The 17252-nt window shown below is 46.6% G+C and overlaps 1 protein-coding gene across 6 annotated transcripts in view; it reads left to right on the plus strand.

The window, feature by feature from the left end:
- The window catches only part of LOC136483692 (uncharacterized), a 67032-nt gene that overhangs the window by 4131 nt on the left and 45649 nt on the right, over positions 1–17252 (plus strand). The window lies entirely within an intron of this gene.

The raw sequence follows: 17252 nt of genomic DNA on the forward strand, positions 1-17252 counted from the left end.
ATGTCTCCTTTGTCCCGAGCCTTGATCTACAGCGCCGCCTTGCCTGTGCTTGCCCCATTGCCGCGAGGTGCCTTGCCGTGCACCCTATGTGTAAGCAAAGGAGTACAGAATACAGATAGCAAGCAATCAACAGAAGAACAAGCAATAATCTGGGAAGTTGAGTTCATAGATGAAGAACAGGAGTGCTTGAGAGTTACAGAGTTCTATTTGTAATTGATTGATATCCTCCACTCTCTCTCTCTCTCTCTCATTACATATACTAGCCAAACACGACACTAGAGCTGGATATCGAGCTGGCTCGGCTCGGTCTGGCTCGGTAGGATAACGAGCTGTCTCGGCACTCCTGCCAGCTGTTGGTCGATCACTTCCACTCCGGCCCATGGACTCGTATGTTGGGCCTATGGATACGCTCTCCTCGACGCAGCCCACGCCCGACCTGATTGTTGTTGTAGAGATCGGTGTGGCCGACGTTGTCCTCATTCTCTTCCAGGCTTGACGGTGTAGAAGTACAGGGGCTGACATCCCCGCCCCGATAAGAACCTGCTTGCCCCCAAGCAGGTGCTCGAGGAAAGCGCTGGCGCAGAGTCTCCATGTCTTCCCAAGTCGCCAGAGCTGATGGCATTCTTGACCATTGGATGAGAACTTGGAGGCGAACATCGGTACCAACCTTGGTGACTCATTTCTGTAGTACTCGCTTAGGAACCTACAGACCATCAAGTGAGGAGGGTAATGGTTGAGCAGTGTGGGTTACCGGGACCGCCACCTTCAATTGAGATACATGAAACACCGGGTGGACTGAGGATGACTCTGGCAGCTTCAACTTATATGCCACAGTGCCAATCTTTTGAGTGATCAAGTAAGGCCCGAAGAAGCGATAAGCAAGCTTTTGGTTTGCTTGTGCGGCAACAGAGCTCTGAACATAGGGCTGCAATTTGATGTAGACCCAAGTGCCGACATTGAATGTACGTTTAGTGCGACGTTTATCAGCTTGACTCTTCATTCGATTCTTAGCACGGTTAAGCTGATGCTGAATCAACAATTGCATAGCCGACTTTTGCTGAAGCCAGTCATCAAGAGTGTCAACTGAACAAGCAGAAGACGAATCAATACTGAGCTGCCTAGGGGACTGACCATACAGGGCCTCAAATGGAGATCGGTTGATTGCCAAGTGCCAAGTGGTATTGTACCAAAGTTCTGGAAGATGGAGCCAATCAAACCACTTGCTGGGAGCAGCATTAGCAAAGCAACGGAGGAAGGTTTCCATGCATTGATTTATGCGTTCCGTTTGCCCATCGGACTGCGGGTGGTACGTGGAGCTGAGGCGAAGATCCACTCCCGCCAAACGAAATAGCCCACGCCAAAGCTGGCTGGTAAATATCCGATCACTGTCTGACACCAAAGCCATTGGAAGACCATGGAGGCGATATATGTGCTGCATAAACACCTTAGCAACATATAGCGCACTACGAGAATCCAAGGACAAAATGGATGCTTTAGAGTGACAAAATGGTTGTACTTTGAGAAAAGATCAACCACTATGAGGATGCAATTGAAACCATGAGATATTGGTAATCCCTCAACAAAATCCAAGGACATAACCTGCCAAGCGATCGAAGGAGTTGCCAACGGTTGTAACAGACCTGGGTATTTGACCCGCTCTGGTTTAGCCAGCCAACACACTGGGCAGCTCTAGACAAAGGTTGTAACATGTTTCTACATGCTAGGCCAAGCAAACAGCGATTGAATGTGCTTGAGGGTAGCTGGAACGCCTGAATGACCCCCGACAGGTGAACTGTGCAGAGCTGTAATCAACTGTTGTTGTAAAGTAGTATTGTTCCCAACCCATATATGATGCTTGTACTTAAGAAGACCCTTGTCAATGGTGAAGTTGGGTACTGCCTCCGGATTGGTAGCTAATTTTGCAAGCAAGGCAGTTGCATGTGAGTCATGCTGATAACCGGCAATGATGTCGTCAAACCACTGTAGTGTGATCATAGAAAAGGCACAGCAAGTCTCCTTAGGATGGACCCTGCGACACAGAGAATCAGTAGCACTATTATCACACCCCTTCTTGTATATGATGCGATACCATAGCCCCAATAATTTAGTGAATACTTGCTGCTGCCAAACTATATGAAGTCGCTGATCATTGAGGTGAATCAACATTTTCTGATCAGTGTAGATGACGAACTCGGCCAGCTGTAGGTAAGAACGCCACTGGTCTACTGCTACCAGAATAGCGAGATACTTTTATTATGTTGAGAGGCCCTGATTCTTGATACCCAGCGGTTTGCTTACATAAACGAGTGGATGTCCATTATTTTGCAAAAGAACCGCGCCAACACCAGTCTGACAGGCGTCAGTCTCGATGGCGAACACTTGAGTGAAATCAGGAATGCCCAGAACAGGTGCCGAACAAAGATCCTGTTTCAGAGTATCAAAAGCTACTTGATGTTCCAATGTCCAAACAAATAATGTGTGCTTCTTGAGCAAGTTGGTGAGCGGCTTCGCGATGACTGCAAAATTGCGGACAAACTTTCTATAGAAGCCTGCCAGGCCTAAGAATCCCCGGAGCTCGCGAACATTGGCTGGTTGTGGCCATTCTTCAACTGCCGTGACCTTGGTAGGGTCAGTATGAACGCCTCCACCACTCAACACATGGCCCAAATAGTGTATATCTTGTTTGGCGAATTGGCATTTCTTGAGCTTAACAACCCAGTGATTCTTGGCGAGAAGTGATAGCACTTGCTGTAAGTGTTGCAGATGTTCCGTATATGAAGAACTGTACATGAGAATGTCATCAAAAAATACAATGACACACTTGCGTAGCAAGGGGCTTAGAGTGCCATTCATGGCACCTTGAAACGTTCCTGGTGCACCAAATAGTCCAAAGGGAACGACGGTGAACTCATAATGTCCTACATGTGTCGAGAAGGCAGTCTTATGTTCTTCGCCTGGCTGAAGACGTATCCGATGATAACCGGAGTATAAGTCCAATATGGAAAACCACTTAGCTTACCCAAGCTCATCCACTAATTGATCAAACATAGGAATTGGGTACACAAATTTGACTGTCAAAGCGTTGAGGTAACGATAGTCAACACAGAAACACCATGACCCATCTTTCTTGCAGACAAGCAGCACTGGGGAAGAAAACGGTGATGAACTAGGTTGGATTAAACCTTGAGCTAACATGCTTTGAACCTGATTGTCAATCTCATCCTTGAGTTGGGGTGAATATCTGTAAGCTCGAATATTAACAGGTGTGGCTCCACTAACTAAGGGTATCGCATGGTCACTGGCATGCTTGGGCGGCATAGTATCAGGCACTGTAAACACCTTTGGAAAAGCATCTAGAATATGCTGAACATCAGGTGGTACTACATCTAACTGAGCTGAAGTGGTCTAAATCTCAACAGGAAGCAAATGGAAAACCATCTCAGCAGTAGATGCCGAAGAAATCCCATGAAGTATGAGTGGAACACCATCATATGGTAGAGATATCCACTTAGCTTTCCAATGAATTTCCATGGGGCTATAACATTCAAGCCAGTCCATTCCCAGAATCAGGTCATAAGAGTCCAACTGAAGAATCCTCAAATCATGTTGGAAAGGGTGACCCTGTAGAGAAAACTGACAGTCCAAAATAGATGATGTACAGTTCAAGATCTGTCCATTGGCAATCTTCACGGAAGCCTTGACAGGAACCTGAGCCAACTTAGGTAACTGAGTAGCAATGGAAGCAGCCAGAAATGACAATGAACTTTCGGAATCAACCAACACGATAATAGGAAGTCCATGAATAGTACCATGAAACCGAATGGTGTGGTCATTCGGGCGTCATGTGACAGGGCCAAAAGTAGCTGCTCCTCAGGTTCATTAGTTTCTTCAGAAGTTGACTCAATATTGAAGAAATCCCATACTTCTTGCATTGCCTGCAATGAAACAGTAGCTACACGCCTGCACATTTGTGTCCTCTCACCCACTTCTCAGCACAGACTTCACAGAGACCCTAGGCATGGCGGTAGGCCCGAAGTGTGTGGAGCTTGTCATCTTGGTCTTTGATAGGAGCCTTGTCTCCCAACACCTTGTCAGCGCCAAGCAGCCACGACAGTGATATCACCGATTTGTGCTGTGGCCTGAACCCCATCCTTGTGTTTTCAGGCTTCAGAGCTGAAGCAGCCACCTCCTCTTGCAATAGAGCGAATGAGTACACAGTATCGATAGTAGAAGGACGCTGCATTGTAACAACCATCCTAATATCATCCCGTAAGCCATCCATGAACCAAGTGGTGAAGTAATGCATGTCAAGATCAGGTTGATAGGCTTTAAGCTGATCAAAGAGGGTGGAGAAGCGCTCGACATAGTTGGTGGTAGTGGATGTTTGGCTTATATGGAACATTTGGTGCATAAGTTTGTCACGTTGATCACGGCCAAAGCAATCGTGGAGCATTTTGCAGAAATCAGGCCAGGGTATGCGATCGGGTTGGGGAATAGACTCAATCTAGCGACCGACTACTCCACGAAAGTTCATGCGGTTGCAGAGGAGGAGGAGCCAACAGTGGAGCCTCATGGCTCTCCCCGCCATGCTCATTGGCCCGGCCACTTTCACCTTGGCCTTCGCCAAGACCGTGGCCCGCCCCGACACTGGTGCTCCCGTGTCCAGACCTCAGGTTCATCTATAAGAGATAGGAACCATCTATTTAGAACAACCCTCCAGATTCAGAAACAAGGGATTAGAGAGACGACGAGACATTTATTAAAGCATTCTTTTAGTTATCCTATCAATTTACTAATCCCAATTATGCGTGTAAGGGGACTTTAGTTTTAAACAAGATGCTATTATCATGATGCATGTATCGGCCTATCCGATCACTCAGGCCTGAATATAGCGGCATTCGCAAAGATTTCGGCACATCGCACACTCACTTTCCGCATGCTAATCGATTTCTTACGCAACGTAAGTCAGTGTACCTATAGAAACTGATTAGATAAAACCAGTGCCGCTATCCTAAATAGACCATATTGCTAGGGCTTATACTTATTTACATGATTTTAACGCATCCTATTTTTCGCAAAACTTTTGTTGGTCAAATTTTAAGTTTTGGAAAAGAGTGATGAACTCGTAAACTCATTATTGGCTCTGGTACCAACTGTGGCAGAACCGCCCGAAATAACACACTTACGGAGGCGCTCGTCTTCCACCAGACACTAAGCGCCCCGAAAGCAAGCTACAGTGGGCGGTATCCGTCAGGCACACCCCAAGGGAGAACCCAAAAGATCCACATTTTCCCCAAGGATCCAATAATGAGAACGAGTTACAATACTTAATCCATTTCATACATCCAGAGTTCGTAAAAAGTACATTATTACATTTCCAAAGTCAGAGTGCGGAAGATTAAACAGAGGAATAAAAATAAACATCTAGCGATAAGGAACAAGGATCCGTCTGTGCCCACCAGAAGAATCCTTCACACAATGGTACTCCTCAAGCATTACCTGCAACAGGGGTAAATAAACCCTGAGTACATAATGTACTCGCAAGACTTATTCGACTAGTGGGAATATTTTCCCGACTCCAAGGGATATGCAAAGCTTTATAGTTTGCTGGTTTCCTTTTTGTAGAAAGCAATACTAATAGTGACTCCTTATTTATGTAATTATTAATAGCCATGATTAATTGATTATCTAGCCATTCTATGTAAGCACCTATTCTACTTTCAAGCAAGAGTTGAGTAATCAGTTCCATTTCTTCACCTTTCATCTTTTAGTTCTTACTACGATGCTAGACCTAAAGCAAGCCATACCGGATCATCCGACGATTCGTGAATCAATGCCCCTAGCTGGGTACTCCAAAAACACACGCCCCGCTTGTACCCTAGAATTAAGCAGGACCAACCCATCACCCTCCTGTCATGGGGTCTAGGTCCCCGTCCAAACTTGGACTCCAAGCCCCCGCTCCTAAGTCCCAGACTTAGTGCGGTGCAAGGACCTCCACCATTCCTGCCTCCAATCAGTCGGTCTGGAAAAAGCCAGAACCCACGACAAGAGAGCAATAAGTCTTCCCTACGCCCATACCCAAGTGTGTGCTCGTGATAATAAATATGTGACTTGCCTCGAGACTTATGCAATGGCCGGTCCTTAACCGACACAGACAGGGAAAAAGTGTAACCAAGCTATGCCCTGTTGGCTGCAGGACACAACCTCTTACACCCACTAGTACCCAAACCATATCCCTACCCGATCAACAATTTTCCTTTCCACCATTTATCATGAGTGATCATAATTATCACCTATTGTGAGTAACGGCAGGTTACTCACGCTACCGCAATCCTGAGCATTGCAGCTACTCGACCTATACTAGTAGGACTCATAGGTAGATATATTTATGCATGTAGTTTCCATAAAATGCCTGTAACGTAAATGCACATCATACATATTTAGTGATCATTAAAATTATGGGTTATGCACCGGGGCTTGTCTTGGGCAAGTGGTGGGTCAACAAAGTCAGCACCAAAAGGCTCCGGGGCTCCCTCCTTCACGAGGATCTCCTCCTTGTACTGCTCAATGACCTCTTCATAATCCTGTTCGTCCACGGGCACAAACTCTACCAACTCGTGATCTACATGCATGAAATGATGATGCAACACTCAGTAATACGGCAACAACAGCTCTTAAAATAAAATACATCTATCAAGCTACTAAGCTAGTCCTACCGACTAAGGTGCTAAGTTACCTACTGTTACCACTAACAAGTATGAAGTATGACATATATTATCTTATCAACTAAAGGTATCCTTACTCTTAATACCGATTTACTCTATATATGATAAAACAAGGGGTACTAGCTACTCTACTTATCAACCTACTCTAGGGCTACAAAAATTACAGTGAGCACATAATAATCTATCGAACCTACTATAAAACTTTCATGACTAAAGCTATCATCAATTTGCCACAAAAATTTCTACAAATATTAGGCTAAATAATACTAAGCTTTCTAAATTGAATTTATGAACCTATCATTATCATAGCTAACTGTAAACTAACTACACTAACAGATAGATGGCATTTTTGTGAACCCAACAAATTTTGTCTCACTATTTTTGGACATCTATAAGATTTACTATAAATTATCAAAGTTCAGCTCAAAACTAAATTGAATAAGCATTTATTACCTTAGTGGAAATTGGAAAACTCAATTCTACCGCACGGCCCAACGCGAGCGGCTCGGCCCAGTTTGGCGTGACTCGTGCGCGCGCACGACGCATGGTGTGGCCCACGTAGGGGTGCGGCCTAGCCGAGCGATGATGGCCCGCGACGGGAAGGCCCGTGTGCGCCAGTCTTCATGCAAAAACACCCCTGGCCTACCTAGTAATTGCACGAACACTATTAGCACTATTTCGCCAGTCTGCTATCTTACACCTACGCCCCTCCCTCTTTTCTCCTTTACCATGACCATACCCTTGGGCCCTCCCGCGCGCGCACCGGTGCGGCAGCGCTGACACTGGTGGTTACTCTGGCGAGACCAGCCCCTCCTCGCCCTATCTACGGAGCTAATACCTTACTAGGCTTAAACGTGAAGCACTGAGCGAAGGAAGCGCGAGCTGGGACGCCACAGCGAGGCTGGTTGAAAGGTCCTAATGGCTAGAGGGGGGTGAATAGCCTATTAAAAATTTCTACAACAACACTTAATAAACCGGTTAGACAATTATGAGACGAAACAAGTGTTGCGCTAGCCTACTAAAAAAGCAAGCCACTTACCACAATTCTAGTTTATATAGTTTTTATCCACACAATGGCTATGTCACTATACTAAGTTAGTGTGCTCTTAAAGGCTAACTAAAGAGCCACACTAACCAAACTAACAAGCTCTCACAACTAGCTACACTAAAGATCTTGATAACTAGTTTGCGGTAATGTAAAGAGAGTGAGCAAGATGATTATATCGCTGAGTCAAGGAGTGAACCAATCAATCACAAGAATGAATACCAATGAAGACCAATCACCTCGGAATCAAATGATGACACAATGATTTTTATCGAGTTTCACTTGCTTGCCAGTAAGCTAGTCTTTGTTGTGGCGATTCACTCACTTGAAGGTTCACGCGCTAATTGGCATCACACGCCAAATCCTCAATAGGGTGCCGCACAACCAACACAAGATGAGGATCACACAAGCCACAAGCAATTCACTAGAGTACCTTTTAGCTCTCCGTCGGGGAAAGGTCAAGAACCCCTCACAATCACCACGATCGGAGCTGGAGACAATCACCAACCTCCGCTCGACGATCCTCGCTGCTCCAAGCCATCTAGGTGGTGGCAGCCACCAAGAGTAACAAGCGAATCCCGCAGCGAAACACGAACACCAAGTGCCTCTAGATGCAAACACTCAAGTAATGCACTTGGATTCACTCCCAATCTCACAAAGATGATGAATCAATGATGGAGATGAGTGGGAGGGTTTGGCTAAGCTCATAAGGTTGCTATGTCAATGCAAATAGTCAAGAGAGTGAGCTAGAGCAAGCCATGGGGCTTAAATAGAAGCCCCCATAAAATAGAGCCGTTGTACCCCTTCACTGGGCACAACTCGGGGTGACCGAACGCTCTGGTCAGATCGACCAGACGCAGGACCCCAGCGTCCGGTCAACGGATGGCTACCATGTCATCCCTCACTTCAAATACTGAGCGCCCGATCCCAATGTTCAAGTGATGACTAGACGTAGCATTGTGCCACGACCGGACGCAGGACCCTAGTGTTCGGTCACTTCCAGTAAGGTTCCAGCTTTGACCGGATGTGCCAGTATGATCATGACCGGACGTAGGACTCCAGTGTCCGGTCATTTCCAATAAGCCTCCACTCGTGACCGGACGCGTTCGATCAAGCCCGACCAGACGGGTCCGATCAAGCCCGACCGGACTCACCCAACGTCCGGTCACTCACTGTCTCTGTGCGCTGCCACATCAGCAGGATCGGACTCACCTCGCCAACGTCCGGTCACAAAGTGACCTAGCGTCCAATCGAAGACCGACGCCAGCATCTTCATAGCTTCCATTGACCGGACGCTCTGGTCTAGTTGAGACCAGCGTCCGGTGCACTCTGTGAAACCCTGTCTTTTCTGTATAGGGCACCGGTGGTACCGTCGGACTGTTCGCACTCTACCGGTGGACACTCCGCCGGTGAAGTTTCTAACCCTTGCTCAAATATGCCAGCCACCAAGTGTATCACCTTGTGCACATGTGTTAGCATATTTTCACAAATGTTTTTAGCACTCCATTAAATCCTAAATGCATATGCAATGAGTTAGAGCATCTAGTGGCACTTTGATAACCGTATTTCGATATGAGTTTCACCCCTCTTAATAGTATGGCTATCGATCCTAAATGTGATCACACTCACTAAGTGTCTCGATCACCAAAACAAAATGGCTCCTACCATTTATACCTTTGCCTTGAGCCTTTTATTTTTCTCTTTCTTCTTTTCAAGTCCAAGCACTTGATCATCACCATGGCATCACCATCATCATGTCATGATCTTCATTTGCTTCACCACTTGAATGTGCTACCTATCTCATGATCACTTGAAAAACTAGGTTAGCACTTAGGGTTTCATCAATTCACCAAAACCAAACTAGAGCTTTCACCGGTCCACGGCGGTGGAGCTCCTGTACTGCAACGATGATGTTCTGGTGAGTTACAACAACGCCGGAGAACTTGGGGTAGCGAGTGAGCTCAAGGAACTCACCACTAACATAGACGACGCGGTGGTTCGGTCGGAGGCGGCCTGAGCCAAGCTGGCCACGTGTGCACGGATGATGCAGTGGCACACGGCGGTGGCAAGGCTGCGTCAGGGGAGGCTAGGCGGTGGTAGCGACTAGGCAAAGGTGTGTAGGGTGATGAGCAGGCGGAGGCGAAGCTAGCGGTGCAACGAATTAACACGAGCTGCACTGGATAGGGAGCTTGCCTTCGACGTGTGCCCCAGTGGTCTTAATGACCCAGCGAGGGAAAACTCCAAATTGGAGCATGGCATGGCGAGGCTCGCTGCAAGGTGGGGTCGGGTGGTTGGCTGGCCACACGATGGAGTTGTGGACGGGGTTAATTGGACTGAGGTGGCTTCACCAGGTTGAATTGCAAGCGTGGGATCGACGACCAAGGTGGCAGAGAAATAGGGGACGGCCGGCGTGGCTTGGTGAGACGTTGCCATGACGGGACGTGGCTGTCAATTGGTGCACAACGCGTATGGCTATAGGGCGATGGGGAAACGGCCAACGTGCTTAGGACGATGGGCCGCACGGCCATAATTCGCAAACTGTCGATGGTGGCTCAGCCCAGCGCGCCGTAGTGACATGGCATCGGTCAGAGGAGGTAGCAGTGCAGCATCGTCGAGTGCCGATGCGATGGCAAAGCAGGTGAGGCAAGGTGACGTGCGGGCAATGCCAAAAGTGGCCATGCGCGCACGGTACCGCCAGGCGGGCGCGAGGCGACAGAGCGGCCAGGTGGACGCGATGGTGGTGGCAGGGCGCACGCGGTGACTTCGCGCAAATGGCCATGGTTAGCAGCAGCGCAGTGGCGCGACGCGTGGGTCAGCGACATGGTGAAGCGGCTATAGCGGGATGGACAGAGCAGCAGACCCGTGGCGATGGTGGTGGTGGCCGAGCAGCCAGGCCGCTGGGCATGGCATGCGTGTGTGTGTGCGTGCGTGGTGTGCTAGGGCGTAACAACAGCGGCGTGGCCCATAGCGCGGAGCTAGTGGTAGGGCCGGCCAGCGCGGTGGCCCGCGTGCGGTGTGCGCGTTGGGCAGCAGGCGCGGTGGGCGGACCAGCGCAATGCGCCGAGCCGAAACAGAGGGCGACCGCGTCCAAATGCTGCGACCAACGGTAATGTGCCCTGCATGGTTTTTAAAGCGGCTCAAAAATCTAACTCGATGATCATGTAGTTAAACTAACTATTTAACGCTCGAAATGGTATATCAAACTACTAAAAGAAACCCTAAAACTATGTTACTACTTAAACCTATTCTCCTATAAAAATCCCCAAACTTCACTTCGTCGATCCATTTTCTGACTTAAGAAAATGGCTAAGTCTTTGTTCGGATTCTCGTCAACTTTGATTTCCAAGCTATCAAATAAGCTATATAGCGAATCCCGTTCTCGACCGCAAGTATTTCATCGCCACCTATGAAGTATGTACTACAAACTTTATTAAAGTGACGGATATGCGTTCTATAGTATTTTCGTCCAATAAAAATTCGTCTAGAACTCTAAGCGATATAACGCGACATAAAATATTACCTCCGTTTCGTGTTTCCGATAAATGTTTTAAGTCACATGAATTTATTTATACATTATATTTCATACACTATCACATAAACATGATGCACATGCAATGTTTAGCAAAAGACTGTACAGTGTAACACAGAGGGTGTTACAAATCTACCCACCATAAAACAAAATCTTTACCCGAGATTTCATGTGCCTAGTGTGGGAAGGAGATAGGAAATACATTTTAGCGTAACTACTACTCATCAGAACTAGAGAGAAGGTGGGGGTAATGCTTCAATATATAGCTCTCATGTTCCCACGTGGCTTCATCCTCTGAGTGGTTTTGCCACTGCACCTTGTAGAACTTCACCACATTGTTTCTAGTCACTCTTTCCTTTTTGTCCAGGATTTTTACCGGGTGCTCAACATAAGTCAAATCAGGCTAGAGGGGAAGTCCTTCAATTTCTACAGCTTCCTCAGGAACCCACAAACATTTCTTCAATTGTGATACATGAAACACATTATGTACCGCAGATAAAATATCGGGGAGCTGGAGATGATAGGCAACTGGGCCACACTATGCCAACACCTAGTAAGGACCCACATATTGAGGGGCTAGCTTGCCATGGACACCAAACCGATGCACCCCTCTCATAGGAGACACCTTGAGATACACATAATCTCCAACTGCAAACTACAAGGGCCTTCTTTGCTTGTCTGTATAAGCTTTCTGTCGGCTCTGAGCTACCTTCAAGTGACTCTGAATAATGCTTACTTGCTCTTGAGCCTCTTTGATGAAATGTAGCCTAAAGTATCCATGGTCTTCCACTTCAACCTAGTTAAGTGGCGTCCTGCATTTTCTTTCATATAGAGCTTCAGATGGTGCCATACGAATACTCTCTTGGTAGCTATTATTATAAGAAAATTCAGCTAACTTCAGGCATTCATTCCACTTCTCAAGAAAAGAAATGGCACAAGCTCTCAACATATCCTCGAGAACCTAGTTCACTCTTTCAGTTTGGCCATCAGTTTGTGGATGATATGCTGAGCTTCTGAGGAGACGAGTACCAAGACATTCTTGTAGTTGCTCCCAGAAATGAGAGACAAAAACTGACCCTCTATCAGAGATGATAGTAAGGGGACTCCGTGTAGGGTCATGATCCGATCAAAATATATCTCAACATATTTCCTGACTGTATATTTAGTGTCCACCAGGATAAAATGAGTAGACTTAGTGAGACGGTCCACAATGACCCAAATAGAATCATAGCCCTTGGATGTATGGGGCAAATCCACCACAAAGTCCATGGAGATATCTTACCATTTCCCAATAGGAATGGTCAAGGGCTGCAAATATCCTAGGATACGCATATGATCTGCTTTAACTCTCCCACAAGTGTCGCACTCCACGACGTACTGGGTGATATCCTGCTTCATTTTGGACCACCAGTACAAGTGGCGCAAATCATGATACATCTTGTTGCTGCCAGGATGGATAGATAGATTTGAATGGTGAGCTTCATTCAAAATCTTCCTCTTCAGCTCATCATTTGATGGAACCACCAATCTATCCTTGTACCTCACTATATTTTGCTCATCAATACTAAAGTGCGGGCCACGCCCTTTGGCAATCAATTTCCTAATGTGAGGAATTTCTTCAGTGTCTTGCCTCTGCTCCAGAATAATATGTTCCAGCAATTCTGAGGTCAAGGCAATGTGAGCCAGCACCTCTGCATGGTTAAGAGACAAAGGTGTTTCTTCAACTTGATGTGACTTTCGGCTCAAAGCATCAGCTACTACATTGGCCTTTCCTGGGTGATAATGCACCTCCAAGTTATAATCCTTAATCAATTCCAACCACCATCTTTGCCTCATATTTAACTCAGACTGAGTGAAAATATACTTGAGGCTCTTATGATCTATAAAAATATGTACTTTGTTGCCCAACAGATAGTGCCTCCAAATCTTTAGAGTGTGGACCACAGCAACCAGCTCTAAATCATGAGTGGGGTAATTCACTTCGTGCTTTTTTAGTTGGCGCGAAGCATAAGCTATCACACGCCCATCCTGCATAAGCATACATCCCAGCCCCATCTTTGAGGCATCACAATATACATCAAAAGGCCTATCATTATCTGGTTGGGCCAACACAGGAGCAGTGGTCAGAAATGTCTTCAAAGCTTGGAAGGCTTCTTCACAGGCTAGGCTCCAATCAAACTTGGCTTCTTTTTGGAGCAGCTTGGTCATCGGCTGTGCTATCTTGGAGAAATCTAGAATAAAACGCCGATAGTACCCAGCTAGACCAAGAAACTGACGAATCTGGTGCATAGACTTGGGAGACTTCCAATTCAGCATTCTTGCAACATGCTGGGATCTATAGAAATACCATCAGGTGTCAACATATGCCCCAAAAACTGTACTCGATCTAACCAGAATTCACACTTGCTGAATTTAGCATACAGCTTGTGTTCCCTCAATCAAGTCAGTACAATCCGAAGGTGTTGGGCATGCTCTTCATCGTTCTTGGAATATATCAGGATATCATCAATAAACACCACAACAAACTTGTCCAGCTCCGGCATAAAGACCAAATTCATCAGGTACATGAAGAATGCAAGAGCGTTGGTGAGACCAAAAGACATTACTAGATATTCATACAGCCCATACCTAGTAGAAAAAGTTGTCTTTGGTATATCATGTGGTCTAATCTTGATCTGATGATAGCCCGAACGGAGGTCAATCTTGGAGAACACCTTGGCACTAGCTAGCTGATCGAACAAAGTATCTTTACGAGGCAAAGGATACTTGTTCTTAATGGTTACCGCATTAAGAGGGCGGTAATCCACACACATCCGAAGAGTGCCATCCTTCTTCACAAAAATGGCTGGACAACCCCATGGTGAAGAGCTAGGACGGATGAATCCTTTTTCCATCAATTCTTCTAGCTGCTTCTTCATTTTAGCCAATTCCTTTGGAGCCATGCGATACGGGCGTCGGGAGATAGGAGCAGTACTGGGCTCTAGCTCAATAGAGAATTCCACCTCTCTGTCCGGTGGCAACCCTGGTAGATCTTCAGGAAAAACATCCAGGAACTCACATACTACCAGAATAGAGGCAAGATCAAGAGAGGCTTCAGCATGAGCAGCAACAGGTAAGACTGGATCTGAGGGTACTAGAAGAGACATCCTATCCTCAGAAGAAGGAAACCGTAACTCAATAATTCTCTGCTTCAGATCCAAGACTACCCCATACACCCGCAACCAGTTCATCCCAAGAATTACATCAATGCCTTGCCCAGGCAGCACCATGAACTGGAGACGGTAGGTGTGAGTGGCTAATACCAAGCTCACTGTGTCCGTCCGAGTATTGATGCACATCTGCGCACCTGGAGTACGAATTCTATAGGCATACGGTATAGCCATAAGAGGTATATTGTGCCGGTCTACAAATCCCATGCTCATGAATGAATGTGATGCACTAGAATCAAACAACACATAAGCTGGATGGGAATCAATGGTAAACATACTAGCCATCACTAGTTCTTGCTGCAATATCTGCTCAGCATCCATAAAATTCACTTGTCTAGATCGGCTGACTGGCACTTTCTTCTTGATCACTATCTGCTTCACTAGCCTGGAGTTAGCCGATGGCTGGGTAGACTGGGCTGGCTGGTTCTAGGGACACTCTTAGGTATAGTGGTCATCCTTGCCACATTTGAAACAAGCACCCAGCTTGTTTTCCTATCCCAGCTGAGGTGGGGCCTGCTGTCCTTGGGGCTGCTGCTGCGGCACCTGTTGAGTAGGTGCATGGTACTATGTGGAAGAAGCCTGAGAAGTATGCTGGGGCTATCAAAACGAATGACCGCCTGATGATTGATAGGGCACCCATCGAACAACCTGTACTTTTTGAGTATGGGGGTGGCTAGAAGACCCCGTAGCCATCCGCTTTCTCTTCCATTCCGCCTGGGAATCCCGCTGCAAGCCCTCCATGGCGATGGCAGCATTCATCATTGCCCCGAAGGTCTGATAGTTCCTAGTATCCAATTTCTCCTTAAGGCTGCAAGAGAGGCCACGATAAAAGCGGTCCCTCTTCTTCTTGTCTGTATCCATATGAGTCCCAGCATACTGGGAGAAGTGATTGAACTAATTGACGTAGCCCATCACTGACAAACTATCTTGCCGTAGGTCTAGGAACTCTGTCAATTTCCTATTGAGGACAACAACAGGAATATAAAATTCCCTGAATGCTACGGTGAACTCCTGCCAGGTCACCCTATGACATGGCTACTGCATGGCAATGAAGGTATCCCACCATGCACTTGTGGACCCCAACAACTATTGAGCTGCAAAGCGCACCTTCTACTCGTCTGTCACGTTGAGCAACAGGAACTTCTGCTCCAGAATGTGAAGCCAATGCTCCGCATCTAGGGGCTCAGCAGATGGTGTGAACGTAGGCGGGTGCGTCTTGAGGAAATCCTGGTAAGAGCAGGGCCCCTCAGGACCGTGAGCACCACCCCCATTCCCACCATTGCCCCTGTGGCCTGCACGAGCGAAGCCAGCGACAGCCTGTGCCAGCAGCTCCATGGCACGGGCTGACTCGCGATGAGCAGCCATCATTTCCGCCATCATATCCGCATGAGTCATTGGCGGTGGCGGCGGCGGTGGCGGAGGAGGAGGAGCCAACAGTGGAGCCTCATGGCTCTCCCCGTCGTGCTCATTGGCCCGACCACTTTCACCTGGCCTTCGCCAAGATCGTGGCCCGCCCCGGCACTGGTGCTCCCACGTCTGGACCTTAGGTTCATCTGTAAGAGATAGGAACCATCTATTTAGAACAACCCTCCAGATTCATAAACAAGGGATTAGAGAAACGACGAGACATTTATTAAAGCATTCTTTTACTTATCCTATCAATTTACTAATCCAAATTATACGTGTAGGGGGATTTTAGTTTTAAACAAGATGCTATTATCATGATGCATGTATCGGCCTATCCGATCACTCAGGCCGGAATATAGCGGCATTCACAAAGATTTCGGCACATCGCACACTCACTTTCCGTATGCTAATCGATTTCTTACGCAATGTAAGTCAGTGTACCTATAGAAACTGATTAGATAAAACCAGTGCCGCTATCCTAAATAGACCATATTGCTAGGGCTTATACTTATTTACATGATTTTAACGCATCCTATTTTTCGCAAAACTTTTGTTGGTCAAATTTTAAGTTTTGGAAAAGAGTGACGAACTCGTAAACTCATTATTGGCTTTGGTACCAACTATGGCAGAACCACCTGAAATAACACACTTACAGAGGCGCCCGTCTTCCACCATACACTAAGCGCCCCGAAAGCAAGCTACAACGGGCGGTATCCGTCGGGCACACCCCAAGGGAGAACCCAAAAGATCCACATTTTTCCCCAAGGATCCAATAATGAGAACGAGTTACAATACTTAATCCATTTCATACATCCAGAGTTCGTAAAAAGTACATTATTACATTTACAAAGTCACAAGTGCGGAATATTAAACAACAGAATAAAAATAAACATCTAGCGATAAAGGAACAAGGATCCGTATGTGCCCACCAAAAGAATCCTTCACACAATGGTACTCCTCAAGCATTACCTGCAACAGGGGTAAATAAACCCTGAGTACACAATGTACTCGCAAGACTTATCCGACTAGTGGGAATATTTTCCCAACTCCAAGGGATATGCAAAGCTTTATAGTTTGCTGGTTTCCTTTTTGCAGAAAGCAATACTAATAGTGACTCCTTATTTATGTAATTATTAATAGCCATGATTAATTGATTATCTAGCCATTCTATGTAAGCACATGTTTTACTTTCATGCAAGAGTTGAGCAATCAGTTCCATTTCTTCACCTTTCATCATTCAGTTCTTACTACGGTGCTAGACCCAAAACAAGCCGTACCGGATCGCCCGACGATTTGCAAATCAATGCCCCCAGCTGGGTACCCAAAAACACACGCCC

Source organism: Miscanthus floridulus, chromosome 1, assembly GCF_019320115.1.
Source record: "Miscanthus floridulus cultivar M001 chromosome 1, ASM1932011v1, whole genome shotgun sequence".
In the NCBI taxonomy this organism is placed as follows: domain Eukaryota; kingdom Viridiplantae; phylum Streptophyta; class Magnoliopsida; order Poales; family Poaceae; genus Miscanthus; species Miscanthus floridulus.